General features: G+C 48.3%; 1 pseudogene; it reads left to right on the forward strand.

Annotated features, from left to right (window-relative positions):
- The first annotated feature begins 914 nt into the window (after positions 1 to 914).
- LOC141105556 (C3a anaphylatoxin chemotactic receptor-like) overlaps positions 915 to 19,655 on the forward strand; it is an 83,201-nt pseudogene continuing 64,460 nt past the window's right edge.

Genomic DNA, 19,655 nt, shown 5'->3' on the forward strand with positions numbered 1-19,655 from the left:
CAGGATATCATCAACAGCTGAGTACCTGCGGAGAGATAGGAGCTGGCAATCAGCCGACAGCTGAGCGGCCAGCTCTGAGAAGGGAGGGCAGAGCCAAGCCCTGTCATAGTCCCGGCATGATGTCACAAGCTTGAATCCTCCCTAGACGTGTTGAGCCCGATAATTTGACTTCTTCAGTAGTCCCTACTACTGAGGAAGCCCAATTATTCCAATTAACTACTGAGGAAGCCCAACGGCCTACTGAGAAAGCCCAAATTATCGCCCGCAACGCGGCTAGGGAGGAGTTAAGCTTGTGATGTCACACCGGGACTGCGCTGTGCAAGGTGTTGAGCCGGCTGGGGAGTTTTTTTTCAATGCGCTTTTGTTTTTATCATCTTATCAAGAGGAGTGGCTTGGGCAAGTGGACTGGGTCCCTGAGGAGCAAAGAGGAGATGGGAGTTATCTGGCTGGGAATCTGTTGACTGAGCGAGTTGTTTAATGTATTGAAGTGAGCAGCCATTTTTGTCTGGGTGGAGAAGTTGCACCTGTGCATGAAGAGTGAAAACCCTGGTTGTTGTGTTCATCACATTTATTTTTATGATTACTGAACTGTTGTGAAAAATTTCTTGAAAAAAAGTCCTTTACATTGGAAAAAAAAATGTTTTTGGGTTTGTTTTGTTGGTAAATATATCACATTTTGGGGTTCTACGTATTTTTATAGCAAAAAAAAAAAAAAAAAAAATGCTGATTTTATGGAAGTAAAAAAAAAAATAAAATAATAATAATAAAATAAAAATGTGTCCTGGTAGGCAAGCGGTTAAAAATGTGTCCTGGTGGGCAAGCGGTTAAGCAAAGCTTCTTGTCTACAAAGTTTCCCATTAATGTTCAGGAAGGAAGTGGTTTATAAAAGATTAATCAGGCTTAATATCTGACAGCCAGCCTGAAAAATTGGGAGAAGGAGAGAGGACTCCATCGGCTGCAGACCGGTACAGGTAAGACCTGATAATAAAGAAGTCATACCGGGGGAGGGTTGGGGATCTTCGTTCTGGGGGGGCAAACACAACCAACTGGCGTTTTTAAAGGTGAGGGACCTGGTATGGACTTAAACAAGTCTACCACATAAAGTGTGCCATGGTAGTGATTGGTGGGTATAGGGGAAGGGTGGGTTTTCCTTAATGTAACACTAAATGTACAACTTTTATAAAATAGATACAATATGTCTAAATGTAAGTAGAATGTACCTTCCATCTCTCTCTCTTCCTTTTGTATCATCTCTCAAATGCAAGCTTTTTCAGATTTCCTGTTCTGGAGGGGGGGGGGGGGGTGTACGTTCCTTCTCCATGCCTGCCTTGTGTATGTGAATGTAGCGCACTTCTGCAAAAGCCGCGTGTCCCTTAGGGCACACACCATTTTCTTCTCTCTCACAGATCAAATGGTCTGTCTAGGGGTATCTTTTTGCATTTTAATTGCTGAGAATGACTTGGATAGGTATGCATAGCTCTCAACTGTCCCGGATTTGGAGGGACTGTCCCGGATTTGGAGGGACTGTCCCAGATTTGGAGAGACTGTCCCGGATTTGGAGAGACTGTCCCGGATTTGGAGAGACTGTCCCGGATTTGGAGGGACTGTCCCGGATTTGGAGGGACTGTCCTGGATTTGGAGAGACTGTCCCTGATTTGGAGGGACTATCCTGGATTTGGAGAGACTGTCCTCGATTTGGAGGGACTGTCCCTGATTTGAAGAGACTGTCCCTGATTTGGAAAGAGTGTCCCAGATTTGGAGGGACTGTCCCGGATTTGGAGGGACTGTCCCGGATTTGGAGAGACTGTCCCTGATTTGGAGGGACTATCCTGGATTTGGAGAGACTGTCCCTGATTTGGAGGGACTGTCCCGGATTTGGAGAGAATGTTCCTGATTTTGGGTGACTGTCCCTGATTTGGAGTGACTGTCCCTGATTTGGAGAGACTGTACCTGATTTGGAGGGACTATCCTGGATTTGGAGGGACTGTCCCAGATTTGGAGGGACTGTCCCAGATTTGAAGAGACTGTCCCTTATTTGGAGAGACCAGTGGCGGAATTACCGGGGTCGCAACAGTTGCAGTTGCGACGGGGCTCGGCATTCCACCACTGTGGGGGGGGCCCAGCGGGGTTGCTCTTCACACACGCTCTGAGCGGAGATCGTGTGTCATATAACAATAGCACAGAGAGACACCGGTGGCGGCATTAATGTTCTATTTATCGGTCCTCTCTGGCATGGATGAGAGAGGAGGACACACAGCTGATCTCACCGCTCCCCCTTCTCCCCCTCCCCCAACTCTGTACTCCGCAGGAAATGTGAGCTCTTTAGCTTCACACTAGACTGCCTGCGGAGCACAGAGGAGAGGAGGGGGAGAAGAGGGAGCCATGAGATCAGCTGTGTGTCCTCCTCTCTCATCCATGCCAGAGAGGACCGACAAATAGAACATTAATGCCACCGCCGGAGTCTCTCTGTGCTATTGTTATATGACACACAATCTCCGCTCAGAGCCGTGCTGTCCGGCACTGATGGGATCTAATAGCATTCACTGTGATGGGCACTGATAGCATTCACTGATGGGCACTGATAGAAGGCACTGATGGGCACTGATAGAGGGCACTGATGAGCACTGATAGAAGGCACTGATGAGCACTGATAGAAGGCACTGATAGAAGGCACTGATGAGCACTGATAGAAGGCACTGATGAGCACTGATAGAAGGCACTGATGAGCACTGATAGAAGGCACTGATGGGCACTGATGAGCACTGATAGAAGGCACTGATGGGCACTGATAGGCACTGATGAGCACTGATAGAAGGCACTGATGGGCACTGATGGGCACTGATGAGCACTGATAGAAGGCACTGATGAGCACTAATAGAAGGCACTGATGGGCACTGATGAGCACTGATAGAAAGCACTGATGGGCACTGATAGAAGGCACTGATGGGCACTGATAGAGGGCACTGATAAGCACTGATAGAAGGCACTGATGAGCACTGATAGAAGGCACTGATAGAAGGCACTGATGAGCACTGATAGAAGGCACTGATGAGCACTGATAGAAGGCACTGATGGGCACTGATGAGCACTGATAGAAGGCACTGATGGGCACTGATAGGCACTGATGAGCACTGATAGAAGGCACTGATGGGCACTGATGAGCACTGATAGAAGGCACTGATGAGCACTGATAGAAGGCACTGATGGGCACTGATGAGCACTGATAGAAGGCACTGATGGGCACTGATGGGCACTGATGAGCACTGATAGAAGGCACTGATAGAAGGCACTGATGGAAGGCACTGATAAGCACTGATGGGCACAGATAGAAGGCAGTAATGGGCACTGATAGAAGGCACTGATAGAAGGCACTGATGAGCACTGATAGAAGGCACTGATAGAAGGCACTGATGGGCACAGATAGAAGGCAGTAATGGGCACTGATAGAAGGCACTGATAGAAGGCACTGATGAGCACTGATAGAAGGCACTGATAGAAGGCACTGATGGGCACTGATAGAAGGCACTGATAAGCACTGATGGGCACTGATAGAAGGCAGTAATGGGCACTGATAGAAGGCAGTAATGGGCACTGATGAGCACTGATAGAAGGCACTGATGGGCACTGATAGAAGGCACTGATAAGCACTGATGGGCACTGATAGAAGGCAGTAATGGGCACTGATAGAAGGCAGTAATGGGCACTGATGAGCACTGATAGAAGGCACTGACTGATGAGCGAGGGAGCGCGGAGAGCGGAGTCCGGCACTCAGTTGCTTGCTAGACTGGAAGGTCGAGCATCACTTAAAGAACTTGAGCCATTACTTTTTGCCAGCGTAGACTGTCCAGTTCATGTGTCCCCTGTCAATCATCGATTAGTTCCTAGTTTGACATAGAGCCTGGCTACCACCGTGAGTCGGTAAGCACAATCTACAGCCACGGTGGTGGGTTTTTCACTCCCCCCCCCTCTCTTTTGTTGTTTTTGTGTGCTCACCAGGGTGTTGGTATGTCTGCTTGTCCATGTTAAACATCTGATATACTACACTATGGCCAGTTTTTTGTGTTGTTTTGTCTCCTACATCCATTGAGGGGACCACAATTTGAAAACGGACGGTGCAGTTTGATTTTTCGTCCCAAAGGCCCTGGCTGGGTTTGATGCCATCCGCTCATTGTTACTGATGTTCTGGTAAGGGCAATCTTAGCTCATTTTGGATCGTTACTTGTAATAAGCTGAACATCCTGCTACCTTTGATGATTGATTCCATTTTATAAATATCTGGACTTTTTCTTTGTGTTCAATATTGATTTTGCATTTTTTAATTTTTGTAGGTGGTAGGTAAGACCTCCACCTTACCAACTGTAATTTTTGTTTAGCGCGGTTTATAATTTTTTTACATTTTGATTGGTGTTGTCGCACTGTTTACTGCTGCTTAATTTATATATGGTCCTAGCGCTGAATTTTTTACTATACACTAATAGAAGGCACTGATTGGCACTGATGAGCACTGATAGAAGGTACTGATGAGCACTGATAGAAGGCACTGATGGGCACTGATAGAAGGCACTGATGAGCACTGATAGAAGGCACTGATGGGCACTGATGAGCACTGATAGAAGGAAGGGATAGAAGGCACTGATGAGCACTGATAGACGGCACTGATGAGCACTGATAGAAGGCACTGATGGGCACTGATAGAAGGCACTGATGGGCACTGATAGAGGGCACTGATGGGCACTGATAGAAGGCACTGATGGGCACTGATAGAGGGCACTGATGGGCACTGATAGAAGGCACTGATGAGCACTGATAGAAGGCACTGATGAGCACTGATAGAAGGCACTGATGGGCACTGATAGAAGGCACTGATGGCCACTGATAGAAGGCACTGATGGGCACTGATGAGCACTGATAGAAGGCACTGATGGGCACTGATAGAAGGCACTGATGGGCACTGATAGAAGGCACTGATGGGCACTGATAGAGGGCACTGATGAGCACTGATAGAAGGCACTGATGAGCACTGATAGAAGGCACTGATGGGCACTGATGAGCACTGATAGAAGGCACTGATGGGCACTGATAGAAGGCACTGATGAGCACTGATAGACTGCACTGATGAGCACTGATAGAAGGCACTGATGGGCACTGATTAGCACTGATACAAAGCACTGATGAGCATTGATAAAAGGCACTGATGAGCACTGATAGAAGGCACTGATGGGCACTGATGAGCACTGATAGAAAGCACTGATGGGCACTGATAGAAGGCACTGATGGGCACTGATTAGCACTGATACAAAGCACTGATGAGCATTGATAGAAGGCACTGATGAGCACTGATAGAAGGCACTGATGGGCACTGATGAGCACTGATAGAAAGCACTGATGGGCACTGATAGAAGGCACTGATGAGCACTGATAGAAAGCACTGATGGGCACTGATAGAAGGCACTGATGGGCACTGATGAGCACTGATAGAAAGCACTGATGGGCACTGATAGAAGGCACTGATGGGCACTGATTAGCACTGATCCAAAGCACTGATGAGCATTGATAGAAGGCACTGATGAGCACTGATAGAAGGCACTGATGGGCACTGATGAGCACTGATAGAAAGCACTGATGGGCACTGATAGAAGGCACTGATGAGCACTGATAGAAAGCACTGATGGGCACTGATAGAAGGCACTGATGGGCACTGATGAGCACTGATAGAAGGCACTGATGAGCACTGATAGAAGGCACTGATGAGCACTGATAGAAGGCACTGATGAGCACTGATAGAAAGCACTGATGGGCACTGATAGAAGGCACTGATGGGCACTGATAGAAGGCACTGATGAGCACTGATAGAAAGCACTGATGGGCACTGATAGAAAGCACTGATGGGCACTGATAGAAGGCACTGATGGGCACTGATGAGCACTGATAGAAGGCACTGATGAGCACTGATAGAAAGCACTGATGGGCACTGATAGAAGGCACTGATGGGCACTGATGAGCACTGATAGAAGGCACTGATGGGCACTGATAGATGGCATTGATGATTGGGGCACTGATTATCAGTGTAAACAATTTACTGACATTCTTGACAGTTAACGACAGTCCTTTCCTCACACAGACACAGCGTGGGAGGAAAGGGCTGTGGATAACCGGCAAGTCTGTTTACATGTAATCAGCTGATATCACATGGTAAAGGGCCGATGTGATTGCGCTGGATGCATGTCCCAGGGGTCATGCAGGAAGCACGGTTTTGGGAGGATGTCCATGGATACTCTCCCAAAATTGGAAGCCCGGGGCTCGGATGGAAGGGGGGCCCATCATGGTTTCTTGCACCGGGGCCCTGAAGGTTCTAGTTACGCCTCTGGGAGGGACTGTCCCAGATTGGGAGGGACTGTCCCGGATTTGGAGGGACTGTCGCTGATTTGGAACAAAGTCCCTCTGTCCCTCTTTGCTCCTCATTTGTCCCTCATTTTGGTCAGATCTGTATAGTTGTATATAAAACGCACTTTTAGAAAGAAGGCAAAAAAGTTCCAAGAGAGTAGGTTCTTTCTAGCTTAAGCAGCAAAAACTCATAAAATTGTAAATAAAAATGAAATAAAAGAACGTATGAGCAAAAACAAACTATTTAAAATGATAAAAAAAAAAATTGTGGCAGTCCTGGTGTTGGGTAATTTCCCATATTAAAAAGCAGTTCATATCACTGAAGAGATGTTCCGCCGTCACCACACCGTGTGATTCCACTCCCTATAGGAATGGCGCTCACCAAACTCCGAAAAAACAATCGCCTCAATGGATAAATCCAGATTTAAGCTCAGCAACTACAGGACATCAGCATGGGAAACCAGTAACGATCAACCTGACAGACGAATGACGTCCTGATCCCGGACCATCCAGACTGGACACACCCGCCATCCCCTTAATCACTCGGGCATATAGGAGGAAAGGAATCCACATAGTGTGATACTGAAAAACTTTTATTGTCCCAAAAAACACCCGACCCTTAAGATATTGCACTTAGGTAAAGTTCAATACAAAGCAGCATTCAGGAGGTAACTTATACAGCAAAGGTCATAGCAGCTCCGATAACCTCACCACCTCGGAGAAGAGCAGATCGTTCGTGGTGGCTCCCGGGAGAACAAATCCCGAATGCAGCAAGCCGCGAGGTCTCCCCTAGACGCGACTCAACATTCGCGCCTAGGGGAGACCACACAGCGTGCTGCATTTGGGATTTGTTCTCCCGGGAGCCACCACGAACGATCTGCTCTTCTCCGAGGTGGTGAGGTTATCGGAACTGCTATGATTTTTTTTTGTTACGTTTTTGCTCTTTTATTTAATTTTTATTTACAATTTTATGAGTTTTTGGTTTTTTTAGAAGCGCTGCTTAAGCTAGAAAGAACCTACTCTCTTGGAACTTTTTTGCCTCCTTTTTTAAATGTTCTATTTTTATAAAGCAGCCTGCTTAATCCGATATAATCTATCATCTTGAGCGCTGGATAAGTGACCCCGTTTACTTTTACCACTTGTGCACTATTTATCTTTCCAAAAGTGCTTTCCCAGCGCTAAAGCTTTTATCCAATTTCTAAATGGCTGCATTTGTAAATTCCAAATGCCAGTATAAAGGAAGAATAATGGTTAAAAACCCTTGTGGGTCTAACTATTTATTTTTGTATAATTCTCCTATTTATTTTTGTATAATTCTCCTATTTATTTTTGTATAATTCTCTCCTTTAACCACTTCAGCCCCCGGACCATTTGGCTGCCCAAAAAGACCAGTGCGTTTTTTTTTTTTTTGCGATTCGGGCACTGCGTCGCTTTAACTGACAATTGCGCGGTCGTGCGACGCGGCTCCCAAACACAATCGACGTCCTTTTTCTTCCCCCACAAATAGAGATTTATTTTGGTGGTATTTAATCACCTCTGCGGTTTTTATTTTTTTTGCTCTATAAACAAAAAAAATAGCGACAGTTTTGAAAAAAACACATTTTTTTTACTTTTTGCTATAATAAATATCCCCAAAAAATATATAAAAAAACTTTTTTTTTCCTCAGTTTAGGCCGATACGTATTCTTCTACATATTTTTGGTAAAAAAAAAAAAAATTATTGATTGGTTTGCGCAAAAGTTATAGCGTCTACAAAATAGGGGATGGTTTTATTATTAATTATTGATATGAATTATTATTAATTATTAATATTTTTTATTATTATTAATTATTATTAATCATTTTTTTTTTTTACTAGTAATGGCGGCGATCGGCGATTTTTATCGTGACTGTGACATTATGGCGGACAGATCGGACACTTTTGGCGCCATTTTGGGACCATTCACATTTATACAGCGATCAGTGCGATTAAAAATGCATTGATTACTGTGTAAATGTGACTGGCAGTGAAGGGGTTAACCACTAGGGGGCAGTGAAGGGGTTAAGTGTGTCCTAGGGAGTGATTCTAACTGTGGGGGGGAGGGGCTATGTGTGACACACAAAATGGCGGTCGTTGCAATACTTTACGCCACACCGTATTTGCACATCGGTCATACAAACACAATTTTTTGGGGAAAAAAATACACTTTTTTAAATGAATAAATAAGAATACAGTCAAGTTAGCCCAATTTTTTTCTATATTGTGAAAGATGATGTTACGCCGAGTAAATTGATACCCAACATGTCATGCTTCATAATTGCGCCCCGCCCGTGGAATGGCGACAAACTTTGGCAGTTAAAAATAATACGTCCCAATACGTTTCGTACAGGTTACCAGTTTTGAGTTACAGAGGAGGTGCTGTGCTAGAATTATTGCTCTCACTCTAACGATCGTGGCGATACCTCATGTGTGTGTGGTTTGAACACCGTTTTCATATGTGGGCGCGGCTTACGTATAGTAGTTCACTTCTGCGCGTGAGCTCGAAGGGACGAGGCGCTTTATTTTTATTTTTTTCTTTCTTCTTTATTTTACTATTTATTTTTTATTTTTACACTGTGCTTTAAAAAAAAAAAATTTGATCACTTTCATTCCTATTACAAGGAATGTAAATATCCCTTGTAATAGAAAAAAAGCATGACAGGTCCTCTTTAATGTGAGATCGGGGGGTCAAAAGGAACCTCAGATCTCACATTTACACTTAAAAGCAATAAAAAAATAAAAATAAATGTCTTTTTTTTTTTTTTCAATAAGAAAAAATTGTCCCTTTAAGGCCGTTGGGCGGAAGTGACGTTGGACGTCGCTGACGCCATCCTATGTCATTAAGTCAAGTGGAGGCCAACATTCCCTCACTCGACTTAGTGCCTCTGAGGGGAAAGGATCATCTCCGCCGATACCGAGGGATTCAGTAAGCGGAGACGACTGGGACACGGGCGGGAGGGGGGTGGGCACCTCTCCCGCCGCCCATAAAAGTGATCCCGCGGCGAATCCGCCGCAGAGACCACTTTTATCCTAAAGAGGAACGCCCACCGTTGAAGAAAATACCGGGGTTATGGCAGCTGTCTGCTGCCCTAACAATGGTATGTAACATCAAAGGACCGACGTATATCGACGGTGGGCAGTCCGGAAGTGGTTTAAGGGGGGCATGGCAGGGGGTGTGTCCTATGCCTACATACTTTTGCTAATAGGTGTTCATCTTAAAAAGTTGGTAGGGAGGGGTATGGGAAAGCACACCTCCCAACTTTTTGAGATCGGAACGAGGGACACTTATTAGCAAAAGTATGAAGGCATAGGACACACCCCCCTGCCACACCCCACTTAACCGCTTGCCGACCGTAGCCCATACATATACGGCAGGAAATCGGCTCCCCTGTGCAGAATCACGCACCTGTACGTGATCCTGCACTTCCGGATCTGAGGCGCGCATGCTGTAATCTGTGTTGAAGTGGATGTAAACCCGGTTCATGAAATTTGAGCTGTGTTACTACATCTGCAGTGTTTTCTTATCTCTCTCCAAAGCACTGAGTCCCGTGTGTTTCTTCTGTTTCGTAGCTCTGTTATCAGCCTGATACCTTCTGACAAGCTCTCCGAGACCGGAGATAAAAGCAGCCTGAAGTTTGTGTGTTTATGTGTATGTTAATGTGTAATACCGTATATACTCGAGTATAGGCTGACCTGAATATAAGCCGAGGCCCTTAATTTTACCACAAAAAACTGGGAAAACGTATTGACTCGCATATAAGCCTAGGGTGGGAAATGCAGCAGCTACTGGGTAAACAATGCCCATCTGCAGTTTCACTGTGCCCATTTGCAGCCTCACTGTGCCCATTTGCAGCCTCACTGTGCCCATTTGCAGCCTCACTGTGCCCATCTGCATCCTCACTGTGCCCATCTGCAGCCTCACTGTGCCCATTTGCAGCCTCATTGTGCCTATCTGCAGCCTCACTGTGCCCATTTGCAGCCTCACTGTGCCCATTTGCAGCCTCACTGTGCCCATCTGCATCCTCACTGTGCCCATCTGCAGCCTCACTGTGCCCATTTGCAGCCTCATTGTGCCCATCTGCAGCTGTACCTGTGATAACTAAAACAGCGGGTGTCTCCCGCTGTGTCATGCCCATCTACAGCCTCACTGTGCCAATTTTCAGCCTCATTGTGCCCATCTACAGCCTCATTGTTCCCATCTGCTGTATCACTGTGCCCATTTGCAGCCTCATTGTGCCCATCTGCTGCTGTACCTGTGATAACTAAAACAACGGGTGTCTCCCGCTGTGTCATGCCCATCTACAGCCTCACTGTGCCAATTTTCAGCCTCATTGTGCCCATCTGCAGCCTCATTGTTCCCATCTGCTGTATCACTGTGCCCATTTGCAGCCTCATTGTGCCCATCTGCAGCTGTACCTGTGATAACTAAAACAACGGGTGTCTCCCGCTGTGTCATGCCCATCTGCAGCCTCACTGTGCCCATTTTCAGCTTCATTGTGCTCATCTGCAACCTCATTGTGCCCATCTGCAGTATCACTGTGCCCATTTGCAGCCTCGTTGTGCCCATCTGTAGCCGTACCTGTGATAACTAAAACAGCGGGTGTCTCGCGCTGTTTAATGCAGTCTGTATGGCCGTCCATTGTAACAAAGTCCCGCCTCCTTGTCATCCGTGATAGACGGAACACTGATACAGTTTCCCAGCATTGTATCAGTGTTCCGTCTATCATGGACGACGAGGAGGTGGAGCTTTGTTACAATGGACGGCCGCACAGACTGCATGACACAGCGGGCGACACCCACTGTTTTAGTTATCACAGGTACAGCTGCAGATGGGCACCCTCACCCGAGTATAAGCTGAGGGGGGGTTTTCAGCCTAAGAAATGTGCTGAAAAAATTGGCTTATACTCGAGTATATACGGTACTTTGTGTATCCAGGGTTGTGGGATTGTTGCCGGGCTGTCTGGGCATTCCCCGACTAATCAAGGCTTGTTGTTAATTAGAGTACTGTTTATGTTGGCTGGTCCTTAGATGTGCCAATTGTCTAGGATAACGTGATCAAGCTCTTACCTGATCTTACATGGTATATGTCACGAAACGTCCCACACTCCGCTTGAGTGCTTCCGTCATATACCACTTCTTCCCAGTCTGTATACAGATATCAGATATTCCAACCTCTCTGAGCACAAAACAAGGCGACACTTGCTTGTTGCTAACATGAACTCACTTTATTTAGAATCAAAATTACAAGACTTTATATGCCGTTGGAACCTCCTCTAACAATACAACTGTAACCTAATTAACCTAATTAACATGAGCTAATTAACTTATCCTTTATACAGCCTAGGTGACTGAGACATGACCTTTTGCCCAGACTGAGTTAATTATCACAGGACATTTCCTCACAATAGCAGCAGCTCCAATAGGAGTCGTCCCGTCTCCTACACTGTATAGAGGACAATATCATCAGCTCATTCAATTAACATAAACACAGGTAGTTGGAATTGATGACACCAGCATCTCCTCACAGGATGTGTCCCAACAGTATGAATCAGTCTTATCAGCAGGGGGCTGCTGGAGGAATCCCCCCTCCCTCTTCAGGGACACAGATCCCAGATGACCACAGCAAGGAGGCCCCAACAGAATCAAACAACATACAATACACACATATATACACGACTGAGTCAGATCAGCACAGTTCAGACCGGGCCTCCAATTCACCCCACACACCGTTCCATTGAAAATCCAGGGCCCATAATCAAAAGGCAAGAGGCTCGCACCCAGTCCTCTCCATCAGCCTCTGTCCCGGCTAGGTCTGTCACAGTATATATTCTGTAGGAATTTGCAATTCAGTTCCAGTTTGCACCTAAGCTAGTGTCGTCTAGTATCTTGGGTGCAATATTCTGCTATAATACTTGGTTCCCGGGCCCAGACTGGAGGAAGCTGTATACTGACGGAAGCACCCAAGAGGGGTGCCAAGCGGTCCATCACAGTTCCCATAAATATTCAAGCTGCTGTCCCATTCTTCTTCCCACTGTAATTCTAGGACCTTCCAGAATGCAGGTGGAAGTAGTCAAACCAGCAGCCTGTGTGACACTGAGCAAGGCTAAAACAATCAACCCCTGCTTCACTGATTGCAGAGGAGCCAAACTAAGATTACCCAGCAACCTACACTAATTAGGAGGGTTCTACATGAACGTAGTCACCCTTTCCTGCCCCCCCACGCACCACACCCTTGAGATGGACTACACACCTACCTGCAGACACATTCAGCTCTATGGGAATGTTACTATGCATAGAGCAGAGCATGTGACCAGAAATTATGGAGCTGCTCCCTCTAGACTAGTAGTGGTGAGTAGGGATGGGATCCAACAAGAGAGCAGGGCTATGCCACTCCAGGTGAGAGCAATATTTCCTCAAACCATCAGGTACAGGTCTAGTCCGCGATCTGGATAGATAGCCAAAGAAACACGAAGAGTTGACCGCACTCCAAGGTATAGAGGAATAAAATGCAACTTTATTATAAATTCAAATCCATCTGGATAACATCAACACAGACACAGCAGAGGCTGATGCATTTCACGAGTGAAATTCACTCAGATTCAGCCTGAGCATCAATTTGCTCATTCGGCTGTTCGCGGAACACCGGAATTTGCAGGTAGTTGTCCCCATCAACATGTCCCCATGCTGATGAGGACAAGGGCTTCTTCCCCACAACCCTGTGGGGTCTGCGGGCAGGGGGGGGCTTATTGGAATCTGGAAGCCCCCTTTAAAAAGGAGACCTCGAGATCCTGACCCCCCCTCTTATGTGAATGGGTATCGGGTACATTTGTACCCCTACACATTCACCAAAAAAAGTGTCAAAAAAAGTAAAAATGACAGGAGACAGTTTGGGACAATTCCTTAAAAAAAAAAAAATGTTGACTAAGAGAGCTGTCCTTTGGTAGTAGGTCATGGTAATAGCAAGAAATATACAGCTGCATTTTAAAAAATGATAATATTTTCTAATTTGGTTCAGTTTGCCTTTGATAAAAAAAAAAAATTAAGGTGATATCAATTACTATTTAGCAACAATTTGTTCAGAAAATAAAATGCTGTACAAATCTAAGTATTTGTAATGTTTTTAACTAACGCATGTCAAAGTTGCCACCCCCCCCCCCACCCACAAAATATTGAGCACCTGCCACCACTGCTTCTGGCCAGGGTCCCCCCCCCCATGTTGTGCCCACCCGCTGCAGTGCTGCTGGCCTCCCTCCTCTCCTCTCCCCCCCCCCCCCCCCCGGCTGCTGAGAGGGATGTTTCAGGATGGAGAGTGGGGGAAGGTGCCGATCAATATGTCATTTACCGGCCCCTTCCTTTTTTAAATGAGCAGTGAATACACTCACTCATTGTGTTCGATCACAACTGAAGCATAGTAAACTGGGTTTACTATGCTTACGTTTGTGAATGAACAGAAAGCCGCTCAGCACAGAGCGCTTCCCATTCATTCAATGTCCAGTGTAGCTGAGGCTGCAGGGAAAGGCGCGTGTGTTTGATTTTTTGGGGTGCACACCCTAATGTAATGGGCTGCGCACACCTATGGGGGTTAATCTACATTATGTCTATTAGAGGCAGCCATTGAAGGAACTTTGATGAATGGCAGTATAATTACCATTCTCATTCATATACCAGTGATTGGCTGATGACTAAGGTACTGTATATAGGTGTCTTTTATATAGGAATAGGAAGGCTATATACAGCCATGGCCAAAAGTTTTGAGAATGATACAAATATTCATTTTCACAAAGTCTGCAGCTTCAGTGTTTTTAGATCTTTGAGTCCAGATGTTACTATGGGATACCGAAGTATAATGACAAGCATTTCAGAAGTGTCCAAGGCTTTTATTGACCACGACATAAAGTTTATGCAAAGAGTCAATATTTACAGTGGTGACCCATCTTTTTCTCTGCAATACCCCCCCCCCCCCCACCGGGATGCTATCACTCAACTTCTGGGCCACATCCTGACTAATGGCCGCCCCCCATTCTTGCATAATCAATGCTTGGAGTTTGTCAGAATTTGTGGGTGTTTTTTTTTTGTTCAACCGCCTCTTGAGGATTGACCACAATAGGATGAAGGTCTGGGGAGTTCCCTGGCCATGGACCCAAAATTTCCATGTTTGGTTCCCCAAGCAACTTGGTTATGAATTTTGCCCTATGGCAAGTTGCTCCATCATGCTGGAGAAAGCATTGTTCCTCACCAAACTGTTCTTGGATGGTTGGGAGAAGTTGTTCTCGGAGGAGGTTTTTGTACCATTCATGGCAAAATTGTGAGTAATCCCCCCACTCCCTTGGCTGAGAAGCAACCCTACACATGAATGGTCTCAGGATGCATGACACAGTGACAGGACTGATGGTAGCGCTCACCTTTTCTTCTCCGGACAAGGTTTTTTCCGGGTTGCCCCAAACATCAGGGAAAATGACTTTCCCCTAATCCTCAGCAGTCCAGTCCGACCCCTGGACCAGAATATCTGTTTGTCCCCGATGTTTTTCCTGGAGAGAAGTGGCTTCTTTGCTGCCCTTCTTGACACCAGGCCGTTCTCCAAAAGTCTTCTCCTCGCTGTGCGTGTCGATTTCCTCACACCTGCCTTGTGCCATTCCTGAGCAAGCTCTGCCCCGGTGGTGCCACCGATCCCGCAGCTGAATCAACTGTAGGAGACGGTCCTGGCCGCTTGCTGGACTTTTTTGGGCACCCTGAAGCCTTCTTCACAAATTCAGTGGGAATGTTTTTTTATGGGATTTAGTTGATTTTCATGGCAAAAGAGGGACTTTGCAATTCCTCTGATCGCTCTTCATAACATTCTGGATTAGATGCAAATGGCCATCATAAAAACACTGAGGCGGCAGACTTTGTGAAAATTAATATTTGTGTCATTCTCAAAACTTTTGGCCCACGGCTGTACAGTGTGTTGTCCATTGAATTCATTATATCGATCTTAGCACAGGCATAGAATACGTCTCAGCCAATACTCTGCTTCTGTATAGAAATAGAACTTTAGCAGTGGCTGGGCCCCCTTCATGTTTTCCTACTGGGGTCCCCAACTGGGGAGGGGATGTCTTAGCTCGTGGTTTGCAGCATTCCTCATACATGATGGCTCTGATTGGTCCTTTGTACGTTTGTTTCTCTGGGATTTAGGTCTTCCAATGTAAATATTTCTATTTCTATATGACTAACAGTCCATTAAATCACATACACTTTGTAGGAATCTTGGATCTTCACAGGTGCCTGGTATGGATTTATGAGTCCATAAGCACTTCAGCTCGGGAAGCTTTACTCCCCCCCCCCCCCCCCACTGCGTCGCTTTAATTGTGCGGTCGTGCGACACTGCACTCAAATAAAATGTATGTCGTTCCCCCCCCCCCCTCCCCCGCAAATAGAGCTTTCTTTTGGTTGTACTTAATCACCGCTGGGGTTTTATTTTTTGCTAAATAAATGAAAAAGACCGAAAAATTTGGAAAAAAAAAGTTCTTAGTTTCTGTCAGAAAATTTTGTAAATAAGTAATTTTTCTCCTTCACTGATGGGCACTTATGACATGGCAAGTGACAAGCTGCATCTGGTGGTAGAAGACGATGGCATGTGACATGCTAAGGGCTGCCACTGATTCTGCATTATGGTGAGTTGAACAATCAAATTTTATATTACAATGTAATAATAGAAATAATGTGCTTCAATCATCCTGACAGCCAACAGTGTGAAGGGGAGGAGCTTTCTGCTGCGAGCGGAGAACCCGTGTTGGAAAAGGCATCGCTGGAGGCAACACTGTGAGCAAGTAAGTGCCAGCACCCATTGATCCCACCCCCACCACCACATCTGACCCCCCCATCCCCCCCACCATCACCCCCCCACACCCCCCCCATCCACACCACCAAATCTACCCCCCCCATCCCCACCATCACATCTACCCCCCTATCCCCACCATCACATCTACCCCCCCATCCCCACCATCACATCTACCCATCCATCCCCACCACCACATCTACCCCCCCATCCCCACCACCACATCTACCCCCCCTCCCCACCACCACATCTACCTCTGTCTGTCCGAACCCCCCCTCCCCACCATCACATCTACCCCCCCATCACCACCACCACATCTACCCCCCACCACCACATCTACCCCCCCATCCCCACCATCACATCAACCCTCCCCCTCCCCACCACCACATCTACCCCCCCACCACATCTACCTCTGTCTGTCCGAACCCCCCATCCCCACCATCACATCTACCCCCCCATCCCCACCACCACATCTACCCCCCATCCCTACCACCACATCCCCCCCTCATCCACACCACCAAATCTACCCCCCCATCCCCACCATCACATCTACCCCCCCCATCCCCACCATCACATCTACCCCCCCATCCCCACCACCACATCTACCCCCCCCACCACCACATCTACATCTGTCTGTCTGAACCCCCCCTCCCCCTCTCCACCACATCTACCTCTGCCTGTCCAAACCCCCCTCTTCCCACCACCACATCTACCTCTGTCTGTCCGAACCCCCCCACCACATCTACCTCTGTCTGTCCGAACCCCCCCCACCACATCTACCTCTGTCTGTCTGAACCCCCCCCACCACATCTACCTCTGTCTGTCTGAACCCCCCCTCCCCACCACCACATCTATCTCTGTCTGTCCGAACCCCCCTCCCCACCATCACATCTACCCCCCCTCCCCACCACCACATCTACATCTGTCTGTCCGAACCCCCCCTCCCCACCACCACATCTACATCTGTCTGTCCGAACCCCCCCTCCCCACCACCACATCTACATCTGTCTGTCCGAACCCCCCCTCCCCACCACCACATCTACCTCTGTCTGTCTGAACACCCCCCTCCCCACCATCACATCTACCCCCCCTCCCCACCATCACATCTACCCCCCCATCCCCACCACCACATCTACCCCCCCCACCACCACATCTACATCTGTCTGTCTGAACCCCCCCTCCCCCTCTCCACCACATCTACCTCTGCCTGTCCAAACCCCCCTCTTCCCACCACCACATCTACCTCTGTCTGTCCGAACCCCCCCACCACATCTACCTCTGTCTGTCCGAACCCCCCCCACCACATCTACCTCTGTCTGTCCGAACCCCCCCCACCACATCTACCTCTGTCTGTCTGAACCCCCCCCACCACATCTACCTCTGTCTGTCTGAACCCCCCCTCCCCACCACCACATCTATCTCTGTCTGTCCGAACCCCCCTCCCCACCATCACATCTACCCCCCCTCCCCACCACCACATCTACATCTGTCTGTCCGAACCCCCCCTCCCCACCACCACATCTACATCTGTCTGTCCGAACCCCCCCTCCCCACCACCACATCTACATCTGTCTGTCCGAACCCCCCCTCCCCACCACCACATCTACCTCTGTCTGTCTGAACACCCCCCTCCCCACCATCACATCTACCCCCCCTCCCCACCATCACATCTACCCCCCCTCCCCACCACCACATCTACCTCTGTCTGTCCGAACCCCCCCACCACATCTACCTCTGTCTGTCCGAACCCCCCCCACCACATCTACCTCTGTCTGTCTGAACCCCCTCCACCACATCTACCTCTGTCTGTCTGAACCCCCCCTCCCCACCACCACATCTATCTCTGTCTGTCCGAACCCCCCCTCCCCACCATCACATCTACCCCCCCTCCCCACCACCACATCTACATCTGTCTGTCCGAACCCCCCCTCCCCACCACCACATCTACCTCTGTCTGTCTGAACACCCCCCTCCCCACCATCACATCTACCCCCCCTCCCCACCATCACATCTACCCCCCCTCCCCACCACCACATCTAGCCCCCCATCCTCACCACCACATCTACCCCCCATCCCCACCACCACATCTACCCCCCCCCACCCCCACCCCCACCACATCTACCCCCCCCACCCCCACCACATCTACCCCCCATCCCCACCACCACAACTACCCCCCATCCTCACCACCACATCTACCCCCCCATCCCCACCAACACATCTACCCCCCATCCCCACCACCACATCCCCCCTCATCCACACCACCAAATCTACCCCCCATCCCCACCACCACATCTACCCCCCCCATCCCCACCACATCTACCCCCCATCCCCACCACCACATCTACCCCCCATCCCCACCACCACATCTACCCCCCATCCCCACCACCACATCTACCCCCCCATCCCCACCACCACATCTACCCCCCATCCCCACCACCACATCTCCCCTCATCCACACCACAAAATCTACCCCCCATCCCCACCACCACATCTACCCCCCCTCCCCACCATCACATATACCCCCCCATCCCCACCATCACATCTACCCCCCATCCCCACCACCACATCTACCCCCCCACCACCACATCTAACCCCCCATCCCCATCACCACATCTACCTCTGTCTGTCCGAACCCCCCCTCCCCACCATCACATATACCCCCCCATCCCCACCATCACATCTACCCCCCCACCACCACATCTACCCCCCCATCCCCACCACCACATCTACATCTGTCTGTCCGTACCCCCCCTCTCCCCACCACCACATCCACCTCTGTCTGTCCAAACCTCCCCTCCCCACCACATCTACCTCTGTCTGTCTGAACCCCCCCTCTCCCCACCACCACATCCACCTCTGTCTGTCTGAACCCCCCTCCCCACCACATCTACCTCTGTCTGTCCGAACCCCCCCTCCCCACCATCACATCTACCCCCCCCTCCCCACCACCACATCTGCCTCTGACTTACCCCCCCTTCACCACCACCGCCTCCTCTGTCTGAACCCCCCCCACCACCACCACTGTTGCATGTAAATCTGACTTCCTGAAACATTTAATTTTAGCTTTAATTGTCATGATATAAAATAATGGATATGGGGGCCTTTTGGTGGGCGTGATTATATTTTTGGGGGGGGCAGATGTGATCAATGACATCACCCAAGTTTTCTGGCATTGCTTCTTACAATCCACCGGGGGGACTATCAGATCGCGATAAGTCCACCTTGAAATTTATAGGGACACTTATTTGGCTGTAGGTGGAGTCTTATTATAATTAGGGGGCGGGGAATGCATTTGTAGGCATGACATAGCAAAACAAAACAGTGCGTCGCGCTGAAAAATGGACATGGTTTATGTGAAATAGTGGGCGTGGCTTATATGGGTGTGGTTCAAATGGGGGTGTGGTTAGAGTCTGAGATGAATGAGAGATGGAGAAAGAA

This window comes from Aquarana catesbeiana, linkage group LG08 (assembly GCF_042186555.1).
Source record: "Aquarana catesbeiana isolate 2022-GZ linkage group LG08, ASM4218655v1, whole genome shotgun sequence".
NCBI lineage: Eukaryota > Metazoa > Chordata > Amphibia > Anura > Ranidae > Aquarana > Aquarana catesbeiana.